Source organism: Podarcis vaucheri (assembly GCF_965113315.1).
Source record: "Podarcis vaucheri genome assembly, chromosome: 15".
NCBI lineage: Eukaryota > Metazoa > Chordata > Lepidosauria > Squamata > Lacertidae > Podarcis > Podarcis vaucheri.
This window is the reverse complement of record NC_138753.1, coordinates 17,370,774-17,383,791: the sequence shown is the minus strand read 5'-3', so window position 1 is coordinate 17,383,791 and position 13,018 is coordinate 17,370,774. Positions and strand designations below refer to the sequence as shown.

General features: G+C 48.0%; 1 protein-coding gene across 1 annotated transcript in view; it reads left to right on the top strand.

Annotated features, from left to right (window-relative positions):
* Window positions 1–13,018, top strand: part of ETS1 (ETS proto-oncogene 1, transcription factor) — a 108,648-nt gene that overhangs the window by 33,842 nt on the left and 61,788 nt on the right. The window lies entirely within an intron of this gene.

Below are 13,018 nucleotides of genomic sequence, written 5' to 3'. Positions count from 1 at the left end.
CATCCTCTGAGCCCTGCACCTCCTCCCACTAGAGGCGTGGCTTCCTTCCTCCGCTGAGGAGGTGCTGCTTCCCACGATCTTTGGGGGCTCTCTGTAATCCATCCGCCTTCCTCCCCCCCTCCCCCACCCCTGAGCCGATTGCAGTTCCCTGGCACACATCAAAGAAGCGTTTCTGTTAAACTCGTTGTAAACATTGTATGGAAATCGGGTTGGCAAAAATGGAACTCCACAGCGCCATCTCGTTTCACAGTGTTAGAATGCATAAACAGCGCATATGCAGTGGTACCTTGGTTGTCAGACTTAACCCATTCTGGGAATCCATTTGACTCCTGTTCAGAAAACAAGGTGCAGCTTCCAGTTGGCTGCTTGAGCTTCCTGCACTCAATCAGAAGCCATGGAAGCCACATTAGATGTTCGGCTTCCAAAAAATGTTCGCAAACCGGAACACTTATTTCCTGGTTTGAGCTGTTCCGGAGCCGATTTGTTCCGGAGCCAAGCTGTTTGACAACCAAGGTACCACTATAAAGTGCTTTTCCTTTGCCAATACAGTGGTGCCTCGCAAGACGAAATTAATCCGTTCCGCGAGTCTCTTCGTCTTGCGTTTTTTTCGTCTTGCGTAGCACGGCTATTAGCGGCTATTAGCGGCTTAGCGGCTATTAGCGGCTTAGCGGCTTTAAGAAAAAGGAAACAAACTCGCAAGAACTCGCAAGACGTTTCGTCTTGCAAAGCAAGCCCATAGGGAAATTCGTCTTGCGGAACGACTCAAAAAACTGAAAACTCTTTCGTCTTGCGCGTTTTTCGTCTTGCGAGGCATTCGTCTTGCGAGGTACCACTGTATAGCTGAGACCTGGGTCATCATCTCCGAATGCATTTCTGAAAGAGGAGATGCTCTCCTGGCCAAGCACGACACCATCCACTAAAACACGTTCAAACATTCCCAGTGGTTCCTTTGTTGCCTTTCACCATTACAGGACAACCTCTTTCCTGTGGGCTTTAAAAGGCTTCGGCTGCCTGGCACAATTGTGATGCATTTCTCAGTGAATTAAAGATTTTCCCAAAGCAGGCAGCTGTGCCAGACAAGCGTGGAGGACACCCCTCTCCAGCGGCAGAGCTGAGAGAGTGGGATTGTGCCTCTACCTTTGGAAAGAGCGTTGCTTTATTGGAAAGTGAATGGGACACGTCTTGGCTGCTCTGCCATCGGGGAGCCACAGAAGAGGCTTTATTTGGGTCTGGGACCATCCTTGGGCGGCAGGCAGGGGGGCAGAGCGAATCCTCATGCTTTGCCAAATGCAGCACCAGAAAGGAAGATGTTGCCAAGTTTCATGTATGGATGCAAATCTAGAAAGGGTGAGTATAATGGCAGTAGGAATGCACTCCCTCTCCCCAGGGTGGCAAATGGGACAGGGCCCAGGTGCTCATTCTGGTGCCCAGGTGCTGTGAATGGGCAGTTTCAAGGCACCCATTGCTCCCCTTTCTTGTGCCTCCTTACCTTCGAAGTGGACTTGGACCTCAGATCCGTAGAGGCCAGCCCATGAAGACAAATGGCACCCCCTGCCCCGCCAGGCTCGGCCTGCCCCATGCCTCCCTTCTTGATAGCATGGCTCCCCAATCTCCGAGTGGTGCAAGATCCCAGGGTTTCCAGGTGCACTTACTCAGGGTCCATGTTTCCTTTTGTAAATGAGGCACGGAGACTCTGGTGTCTTTATGATAAAGGGTTTGTTTACGCATACATACGACCTGAGCATATGATGGAGGGGATCAAAGCATAATCACCCCAGAAGGGTCTTGCTTCTCTCATAGCTGCAGCCCTGGATTCAGGCATGGTATTCTGCCTGCTGCTTTGTGTCCTACTCTAACCTCTGGCTTTCTCTCTTGAAGGAGAGGCCCCAAACTGAATTACAGTCATACCTCGGGTTACAACACTTCAGGTTGTGTTTTTTCAGGTTATGGACCCGCCAAAACCCGGAAGTACCGGAACGGGTTACGTCCAGGTTTCAGGGGTCGTGCATGTGCAGAAGCGCTAAATTGCACTTTGTGCATGCGCAGAAGCACTGAATCGCAACCTGCATGTGCTCAGACGCACCGCTGCAGGTTGCAGACGCTGCGGGTTGTGGTGCACCCTGCACGGATCACATTCGCAACCCAAGTGTCCACTGTACTTGGATGTTTTGTTCTCTTAATGGCCCTTTACTTCAAGTCCACCCCAAAGCAATTGTGGGCAGGATTTCTGCATTACTAGGGGCTGGACTAGATGGCCATTGGGTCCCTTCCAACTGCACATTTCTATGATTCTATGATACCCAGGCTATCACCTCAACACAGAAAGCTCAGGCTAGCTTAATTAACATTTAACACATGCTGATTCCAGGGGATGAGAAGTATCCAGCACACAACTTAATACACATGGGTCTGGCACCCAATTTTAACACCCCAAGACTTAATTAAATTCTAATACCTATGGGACCAAGGAATTAAGGGCAGTGTAGCATCCACAAACTCATAGCATAATCATAGCATTGTAGAGTTGGAAGTAATCCAAAGAGTCTTCTAGTAGTGCAGGAATAACATACAACCTTACAAACAACCGGTCTGGGGGTGGCACTGCCCATTGGTTTTGCTCTTGTGGAGCTCAGCAGGAAGTGGGGGTGGGGTGGGGACACAATGAGACTGAGTTGACTCTGCCTCTCTTTGGCTCTGGCTCCGCCTCCTGTGGCCTCCCTGCCTTCCACGCTAACCATCCCAATGGGCACCAGGACACTCTTAAATAGAGCGCTGTCAATGAGAGGAGCAGGTTGCAGGTCAGTTAGCCAGAAATGCAAGGCACTTTAACAGGGAGGGACTAGAAAAGACCAGCAGGTGCTAGACCATCTTCCATTTCCCCCTCTCAAAGTGGAAACAAACCAGGGACACAGGGAAGGAAGAGCTGGAGAAGTGATGCTTGGGTTCTGCAGTAGTTCAGGTGAGGGCCACAAAGACCTGCCCGGTGCTCTACAACTACTGCAATGCACTCTACGTGGGGCTACCTTTGAAGGTGACCCGGAAAGTGCAATTAATCCAGAATGCGGCAGCTAGACTGGTGACTGGGAGCGGACGCCGGGACCTCATAACACCGGTCCTGAGAGATCTGCATTGGCTCCCAGTATGTTTCCGAGCACAATTCAAAGTGTTGGTGTTGACCTTTAAAGCCCTAAACGGCCTCAGTCCTGTATACCTGAAGGAGCGTCTCCACCCCCATCGTTCTGCCCAGACACTGAGATCCAGCGCCAAGGGCCTTCTAACGGTTCCCTCATTGTGAAAAGTGAGGTTACAGGGAACCAGGCAGAGGGCCTTCTCGGTAGTGGCGCCCACCCTGTGGAACACCCTCCCAGCAGATGTGAAGGAAATAAACAGCTATCTTATCTTTAAAAGACATCTGAAGGCAGCCCTGTTCAGGGAAGTTTTTAATATTTAATGCTGTACTGTTTTTAACACTTGATTGGGAGCCACCCAGAGTGGCTGGGGAAAATCAGCCAGATGGGCAGGGTATAAATAATAAATTATTATTATTATTATTATTATTATTATTATTACACTAACTGAAGGCATACCCAGAATCCTCTGCAGCATGTAGAGAATGCTGCAGTAGATGTTTTGAGGTTCTTGAGTTCTTGAGACAGAAAGAGTTTGTTATGGAAACTGCCTAACTTGCATTTCTCAAACCAATGCATGAACCAAAACATTGCTATTTTTCAAAATCTCTCTGAAGTTTGCGATGCAGTTCTCCAGCCAAACAATATCTAGAGAAACGTATATATTATGGGCAAATAGAAGACAGCACTTTCCGCTCCTGTTTTGAGGTAGAACAACTGACAGCCGCCCTTGTCTACAGAGGCATAGAGAGCAGTTTCTGATAGCCCAGTCCTTCACGCGAGGAAGTCCGTCTTCCCCTCCCCAGTTTCCCTGCCTCTCACTTCATTAATGTTTCAGATGTTTATAAATGAGAGCAATGATCTGCTTAGTTTCCAGTTTGGGTCTCCAGGGGAGACGCTCTCTAAAGCACTTAGGAAGTTTGGGAAAAAGTAGCCCTATATAAACGATGATCTTTCCTCCCCTCTCCCGTGCTTCTGCTGAACAGTTGGCTGTGGAATTTGTTCCCATAACTGTCTCAGGGTAAAGTATGTCAGCTTGGCAGAGAGGAACCCTATGGGGGAGGACGCTGTCTCCCAATTCTCGCCATTTCCCAATAAATTTGGGGCAGGTCCCCCAAGCGAGCCAAACAAAGCTTGCCTGTACCTGGATTACAGGCTCATGGCTCTTTAAAAGCAAAACATTTCAGTGGGGTAGAAATAAATTATTATTATTATTATTATTATTATTATTATTATTATTATTATTATTTATTTGACATGCAGCCAAGGGTTGACTGTGGCTCAGTGCAGCCTTGGACCACCTCAGCTCCTGGCAACCAGCACCCCCTGGTCAGCCCCGGAGGCACCATTCGCCTATGGAGCTTGTGGAGCAACAAACAGCCACAGGAACCTTTGGGAGGCAGAGATGTGAGGGGGCATCTGAGGAGGGAGAGAGGAAGGGAAAGAGGGACAGAGGCCAGGGTTGCCTGCGGCACTCCTGACCATCATTCAAGGCACCCCAGGGTGCCACGGCACACTGGTTGAAAACCACTGGCCTAGGCATTGATGTGTCCAGCCAGAGATAATCCCATTAAGGGTTTATGGGAAAAAATCCTGTTAGCTGCGCTGTTTTAGCACCACAGCCCTTTAAGGTCTGAGAGTCGTCTCATTCCCTCTACATTCGCATACACGTTTCTGGGCAATCCCAAACTATTTTGGAATAAGAGCAATATTTCCACCAAGTGGCATGATGTGAAGCAAGCTTATGAGATTTATTCTGTCTGTCTGTCTGTCTGTCTGTTTAATATTCCAAGGTGGCATACATGGCTCTCCCCCCCCATTTAATTCCTACAACAACCCTGTGAGATAGGTGAGGCTGAGAGGCAGCAATTGGCCCCCCAAGGTCACCCAGTAAGCACCATGGCTGAGTACCCTGGTCTTTCCAAGGTCCTAGTCCAGTGCTCTAACTAATACACCACACTGTTGAATTCATGCAGCAAAGCAGGCTACCTAGCCAAGCTCTTCTGGCTCATGGTACATTTTGGACATGTTGGTCGCAGTAGCGAATGCCCTACCTGTCCCAACTAATGGACAAGCTAGACAGCTGGCTTCTTCTGTACTTACATAATGCAACGAGTTCTTGGCCAAGACAATGGCTCAGATAAGAATGAGGGTCCTGAGACCTGGGGAGCAACTGTGCCCCACCAGAACTCTCCTCAAACCATGCTCCTTTCCTTATTTCCCCTTCACTCCATGCCTGCTCAGCTTTTCCCATGCCCTCCTTCAGAACTTGCTTGGAATTGTCCTTGAACTGTGGCAATGCCTCTTGGCTTGTCTGGATGGAGACATGGGCTTGTACATGCAGGAAACCTTGACTTTTGCATGAAGACTATTATTTTGGAGGGGTAAGCGTCATGTCTCTTGCTCTGCCAGATTTTGCATCTGACCATGTCCACCACTGCTGTGTGCTTGTAGGTCACCCAAGAGGTAATGTGGTCTTCGGGCTAAATAAATTTCTGCCTCCTTGGCTTAGAAGATGATGGTGATGAGAGAGAGAGAGAGAGAGAGAGAGAGAGCGCAGAGGGGAGGGGACCGTAAAATGTGTTGGGGTCATAGGTCATTGCTGTAGAGAAAAGGCAGATTAAACTGTCAACATGGCCAACAACTGATGCACCCTGACCCAGGGTCAGACCTTCCATCCCACACGTTTACCACATTCGTCTCTGGAAGCCAAGATGTTGAGATGAAAAGGTGTAACACATTCGCTTAGGATTTTGTTTCTGAAAGAGGCTGCTGCTGTTATGTGTTTGCTGCTGACGGACGCTCCCTCTCCCCCATGCAAAGGCATCTCAGCGATGGCTGTCTGTTGGCTGAGGAATATCTTGCTCTTCCAAAATCCAGGACTATTAAAAATATTTTTGCTGGTTCTTTTAGCATGTGCTCTGGGTATATTTATTAGTAGTCACTACATTTTCAAGAGGTGAATGGCAGATATCATTGCCTGGAAAATTCTTACATATACCATTAAACCTTGATAAGTAACTAAATTTCATCTTGATATCTATCACTTTCTGAAAAGTGTAATCCAGATGTAGAAAAGCTTTATCTATCAAAAGTAGCATTACCTCAGGTCAAGCCCCTGTCCATCCTTCTGAATATGCTTTTATTTTTAAACCAGAATTTGACTAGATAAACTTTGTGTGAAGGATCTAGGAGTCTTTGTAGGCCACAATCTTAACATGAGTCAACAGTGTGATGCTGCTGCAGCAGAAGCAGAAGCAAAAAACCAGCTAATTCTATTCTAGGCTGCATCAACAGAAGTCTAGTGTCCAGGTCAAGGAAAGTAATTGTACCCTCAATTCTGCCTTGGTCAGACCTGAAGTCCTGTGTCCAGTTCTGGGCACCACAATTTAAGAAGGATATTGACAAGCTGGATTGTGTGCAGAAGGGGGCAACCAATATGTTCAAGGGTCTGGAGATCAAGCCTTATGAGGAATGGTTGAGGCAGCTGGGTATGTTTAGCCTGGAGAAGAGAAGACTGAGAAGTGAGATGAGAACCATCATCAAATATCTGAAGGGTTGCCACATGGAAGATGGAGCAAGCTTGTTTTCTGCTGCTCCAGAGGCCCTAACCAATGGATTGAAATGACAAGACAGGAGATTCCAACTAAACCTTAGGAAGAACTTTCTGGCAGTAAGAGCTGTTTGGCAGTGGAACAAACTCCCTCCAAAGGTGGTGACCTCTCCTTCCTTGGATGTTTTCAAGCAGAGGTTGAATGGTCTCTCTTAGGGATTCTTGAGCTGTGATCAAGAATCCCTGCATCACTGGCGGTTGGACTAGACCCTTGGGGTCCCTTCCAACTGTACAGTTCTGTGATTCTATATGCTTCTGTGATCATACGCGCACAAGACCCCAGGTTCAATACCCAATGGCATCTCCAGGTAGGACTGAGAGAGAACCACTGTCTGTGTGAACAGTGCTCAGCTAGATGGGCCAATGGCCTCATTCAATATAAGGCAGTTTCCTGGGTTGCTCTGGGATTGAAGACTGGGAGAGCTAACCTCTTCTCTACTGATTCTTACTGGATGCCAGGAATGAATGAATGGATTTATCAATGGCTGTGAATGAGCTGAGTCCTGATGGAGAAATTAAAATTCCCTTGTAGCAATAAAAACACACACCAAAGTCTCGAAGATCGTCGCTCAGCAGATGTCCAACAATGAGTTTCGAAATACGAAAATAACTTTCAACACAAACAGAGCATCACCAAGAGTGCTGCTTCCACTGGGCCTGGCGTGGCTGTGTCTGGCTGACCGAGAAAAGCTAATCAGGAGACTGGCATGGGGAGAGAGGCATGTTATTTAATTAGCCGTACAATGCAATGACTCGGAGGCACGTGGTGGCCCTAATGGAAGGAGATAGATGTCCTTTTAGCTGGGCTAATTGTTCAGAAAGAGCGGGGTCTTTGTTCAGGCCCTGCATGCGGTCTGTGATCTTTCAGAGCCTCAGGGGGCTGCCCCTGCTTATAATTTTTGATGGATCTATTCAGGGCCGCTTTGCAGCGTAACAAGAGAAAAACAAGAGTTGCATTGTTGGGCAGCCAGGAGCTCCGTCCAAGAAAACCACCCCAACAAACCCAAACACGTGTGGAGGGAGGAGGGCTGCTTCGCTTCGCCAGGAGAGCAGATGGGCCAGGAGGCGGGCTTCCCAAGTCAGAAGGCAGCACTCTTAATGGTCCTTAATGGATGGATGCAGGAAACTGCCTTGCACCCAGTCAGATCATGGGTCCATCTACCTTAGCTTTGCCTACACTGACAGCTTTCAAGGATTTCATAGTCACTTATCTATAAAAAAAATACTTCCATGCCACTATAGCATACCAAAGTGCTTTAGAAAAAGAATATCTACGTACAAGGGAAAGAAACCACACAACATTTTAAATTCAGAGGCGATCAACTATTATGAAAAGATTTTTCTGCAAGCAAACTAAGGAGGAAACTCAATAACTGGGTCCCTTGGAGGAATCCTTCACGTCTCTGTTCCGCTCAGGTGTGCAGGCTCTCAGCCAATGGATGGAGAGGTGTCATTTTGCCAAAACAAAGCCAAGCAGGAGTTTGAGGCAGCTTTCCCAACCAAGAGAAATGTGGGATTTGGCCTTCTCCGCGCTGATCTTTGCTCCTTCCTGCCACTCCGCCTTCTCGCGCTCTCCCTTCAGGCTTGGCGTCTGGGATTTACTGGCCATCACTTCCGTGGGAACCTTTTCCTCTTTTTTGGTGGGGAGGGAGTGATGCTGACAGCCCAGGCCGGCTGCTCAGCTGTTCAGGGCAGGGCCCCCCCCCCTCTCTCTCTCTCTCTCTCTCTCTCTCTCTGTTTTGTGCTCCGTTCCAGGAGGTTTTGTGGTTTTGCTGTGGGAGGAGGAAGAGGCTCGTCCTGAGAACCGCATGGAGCCTTGAACACTGCGGAAAGGAAACCGAGGAACAGTCAGGCCCGCTTTCACACTCCGGGGACCACAGATGCATTTGAACAGCCTTGTCCTCTCAGCATCGAAGCTGCAGGTGCTATGTGTGAACCAGGCCCTGCCTCTATTCCTCATCCATATCCATCGTGCGAGGCCTCCCCCTCCCCCCTTGTGAATTACCCTGTGGTGTGTGTGTGTGTGTGTGTGTGTGTGTGTGTGTGCTTTTGCTCCTCCGTGCCTCTGGAAGTTACAACATTCCAATGCAATGCAGAAAAAAAGAAGAGATTATGGGCTTGTGAAAATTGCATCATCTCTCTCTCCATCTGAGCCTGCAATGAGTCGTTTCCAAAGCCAGCTGCTTCTTTTATGCTCGATTTCAAACTCTTTCTTGCATGGCTAGGGTTGCCAACTGACTTGGGGGTGGCGTCTGTGCTTGTGATGAAGCTGCCCTGCCGTTCTCTGGAGCACCTTGGCCATCGAGTTCAATCTGCAGGAAACAGGAGGCGAAGTTTGTCACGACAAGGAGGCAGGCCTGCAGTTCAAGCTGCCATTAGAAGCATAGGAGCAGGGCCTGGTTCAGGCAGTTGGCAACCTTGCCCAAATTCCCTCCCTTTGCAATGATTCATCTCAAGATGGACTTGCGGCGAATCTTCTTCTCTCATGATGTTCCACTCATTCATGAGTTCCTCTGCCTACCTTCTTCCCTTAATGTTTTATACTGTATATATTAAAAATATATGGCAAAAGAGACGTGGGAAAACTGGAACCTTTCAGCTGGGGGCAGCCCCCTAAATGTCCCCATAGAGCAGAATATGACTGCTTTCTCCTTCCACAGGGAACTGCTTGAGCCTTTGTATCGTTAACCATTATTAGACCAATCCCCACCCACATGTCAGACCTATTTGCATGCCTAGCAACCAACGTACCACGTAGTAAGGCAAATACAGCCACACTTAGTAGTTCTGGAAGCAAAGGGTTGAGAAGCTACAGGGACTTCCAGAGGAAAGGAGCAGTCCCCAAGGTGGCAAATCCACGCACCATTTGCTGGAAGATTTGATAGTAATGATCAACATAACAGGACACAGCACTCCTCATTCCAGAAGCATGAGCCCCAGCACCTCTTTCCACTAGCAGGCTGCCCCTGGAAGGCTCTCACAAGAAACTGCAGCCCCAGGCTGGGTAAGGTCCCCACCTCCCTTTGCAGCAAGCATTCTTGAAAGATATCGCTCACCCATTCCCCACATGCCTCATGATGTTCTGTGACATTTGTGGGTTTCTGTCCCCTTATATATATTCGATAACTTCTGGGCTGTAGGATTTCACACAACGATGGTGGATGATCATGAAATTTGGATTGGGGTCTGGAGAAGACGCAACACCTTTTCTGCACATCATACATATGCACCACAGTGCTTCCCAACTTTAGTCCTCTATCTGGTTTTTTGGACTACAATTCCCATCATCCTGACCACTGGTCTTGCTAGCTAGGGATGATGGGAGTTGTAGTCCAAAAAAAAAAAAAAAAACAACGGATGGAGACCCAAGTTTGGTAAACCCTGCTATTTCTCTGCAAACCAACGTTATGCATTTGATCCCTGCAGCTGAGCATATGAACTGATCCATCAAAAAGCCCAGCATTTTAGCTGGCATCGGGCAATACAAAAAGGCTGCCTGCTAAATCTGGGTTGACTTGTTCACATGAGTGACTCACCACTTGATGCGGCAAGTCAGTATGGATGTGTCTGCGTGTGAACCAAGCGCGTCTCAAGAAATACATTGCAGTTGCTCAGCACGCAACTAGGACTGTTAGGTTTTCTCACAGAAAGAACCACAAGAAACAGGTTGCTAATGACGTTCGTACTCTCCTTTTTTGTAATAAAAAAACCTTATAAATATATAGATGTATATGTATGTACCGGTAAATGGACCTCTGTGAGTCATACACGCCTATCTGTGCTCTGCCGTTTGTGGTCGGGTGTTTTTGCTACAGAAGTTGCAATAAAATACTTTATGTGCAAACCAAGACGCCCTTCCCCCCAGAACTTCATTTAGGCTCACGAGCTCCTGGGGTGATAGAGATCTCGGCATATTTTGTGGCAGGAGCGGTCCCAACCCCGCCTTGCAAAGGAAGGATCCTTGGTTTCAGGTGAAATTGGTGGGGGAAATAAGCAGTCAGCACTTTTGGGTCTTAGTCCCCCCCCCCCTTTTATTTTTTTTTACTTCTCACTGATTTGAAATGCAACTTCACACATGCTTAATTTTCTGGAAGGTGGACCCACTGTGGATTCCTCCAGGCTGTCTCTCATCAATGTCCCCTTGTTTTCAGAAAACACATTTGTTACTCAAAGCCCTCCTCTGTTCTTTCTTCTTCTTCTTCTTTTAAAAAACCAACCCTGCAAATATAAAACAAAGAGGTTGTACAAAGAGAAAATAGCATCGCGTCCGCCTTTCCGTGTACAAAACAAAACCTCTTCCACCTTCAACGTTTTAACTACACTGAACCAAGTATTAAAGGCAGGGGGGTTGCGGCCTTGCATGTGGGTGAAACACAAGGCAGTTAAAATGCCGCCATGTACAGTTTTGATCGTCACATGTCAAAAAAAGATATCAAAGAGCTGGAAAGCTCCCTTACAACGAAAGGTGACAGTGTCCGAGGCTTTTTAGCTGGGGAGCGAAAGGTGAACAGGAATGGTCAAGGTTTACAGAATGATGGACAAGGAGAAAAAGTGCCAGCACTTCATCTGGTGATGCTGAGAGGTGGGCAGCTGACTCCTTCACACAGGGCAGAGTTGAACTATGGAATTCAAGTTTAGATGCCCACCAAACTTAGAAGGCTCTAAAAGGAGGTTAGACAAATTGTTGGAGGATAAAGCTATCCATGGCTCCTTACTACCTCCAGGATCCATCTGACTGGGTTGCCCCAGCCACTCTGGTCCATCCAGAGTGGGCTGTTTCCTTCAAGCCCTGCTTGGGGAGGTGGGTGTCTCCCAGCGGCATCTGGTTGGCCACTGAAGGAAAGGATGCAGGAATGGATGGACCTTTGGTTTGATCCAGCAGGACTCTTTTGATGTTCCTGCACCCACTAGCTAATTTGGTAGTATAGCCGTAGACCATGTTTGCCTCGTGGAACTGGACTTCTCCAAAGCAACCCATCTTCTGTAAGCAAGATTCTCCATCTTGCCCAAATTCAAAATGTCTTCCATCCTCTGCTACAAGTGTGGGAGAGTTTGGGCTTTTTCTTGGGAGAGTTTGGGAGCTTTTTCGAGGTTGTGACTCAGAATAAGATGGTCACAAAAAAAGGGCAGCATCAGGGACCAAACTATATTAACTTGCTCAGCAGCATCCTTCCAGTCCGCACCCACTCAAGAACTAATATGAACCTGGGTCCAGTTCTGGGCACCCTAGTCTGTTAAGCCGGATATTGATTAGCAGAACATGTGCACAGGTCTCCCACCCCTGCATTGCGCCACTTGCTCTCTCAGCCCATCAAATTTCCTTTTGCATTCTGTATTGTGGGACTGTGGAGCCTGTGGTCATTCATGTATGGCTGGGCTCCAACTCCTCCCATCAGCCTTGACCATTGGCCATGCTGGCTGGGGGTGATAGGAGTTGTAGTCCGGCAGCATCTGGAGGGGGCCTCCCAGGTTCCCTCATCCCTGCTCCAGTTACAGTGGTACCTCGGGTTAAGAACTTCATTCGTTCTGGAAGTCTGTTCTTAACCTGAAACTGTTCTTAACCTGAGGTACCACTTTAGCTGATCGGGCCTCCTGCTGCTGCTGCCGCCACACCACCGCACGATTTCTGTTCTCATCCTGAAGCAAAGTTCTTAGCCTGAGGTACTAATTCTGGGTTAGTGGAGTCTGTAACCTGAAGCGTCTGTAACCCGGGGTACCACTGTATTGCGGTAGCATCCCCCAGGAAAGTAGATGTGCAAGATCTGTAATAGCTGACCTCTTGCTCTGTCCTCGTAGTCAAATGCATGCCCTCTCAAGTCACACTCAGTCCATAAAAATGTATCGAATTGTACAGCTATAATGGATGTGAAGAGCTTTGGACGCTGTAAATGTGAGTTATTGTGATTCATCATGATTAATGGATATGTAATAGAGGGAGAATCGTCCTTCTTTAGCATTGCTGGTCACCCTAGCAGCAAAGAAAATCATGAAAAGGGGGCATTAAGGGAAGGGGGCCTGCCTTAAACCCCCACGCACTGAAAACACTCTTTTCCGCTCCAGATAATCCTAGGGAACTGTAGTTTTCCTCCAACAGAGCTACAGTTCCCAGCAACCTGCCCCAAATTCGTAGCTACCACTGTATGTATGTATGTCTCTCTGTGTGTTGTATTAAACTAGCAAGATTTTTTTAAAAAGAAATTCAGTTCTGTGTGTGCAAGAGAGAGAGGAAACTCACCCCCCCCCCTGCAGAACCACCACCTCCCACTTTATGAAGAGG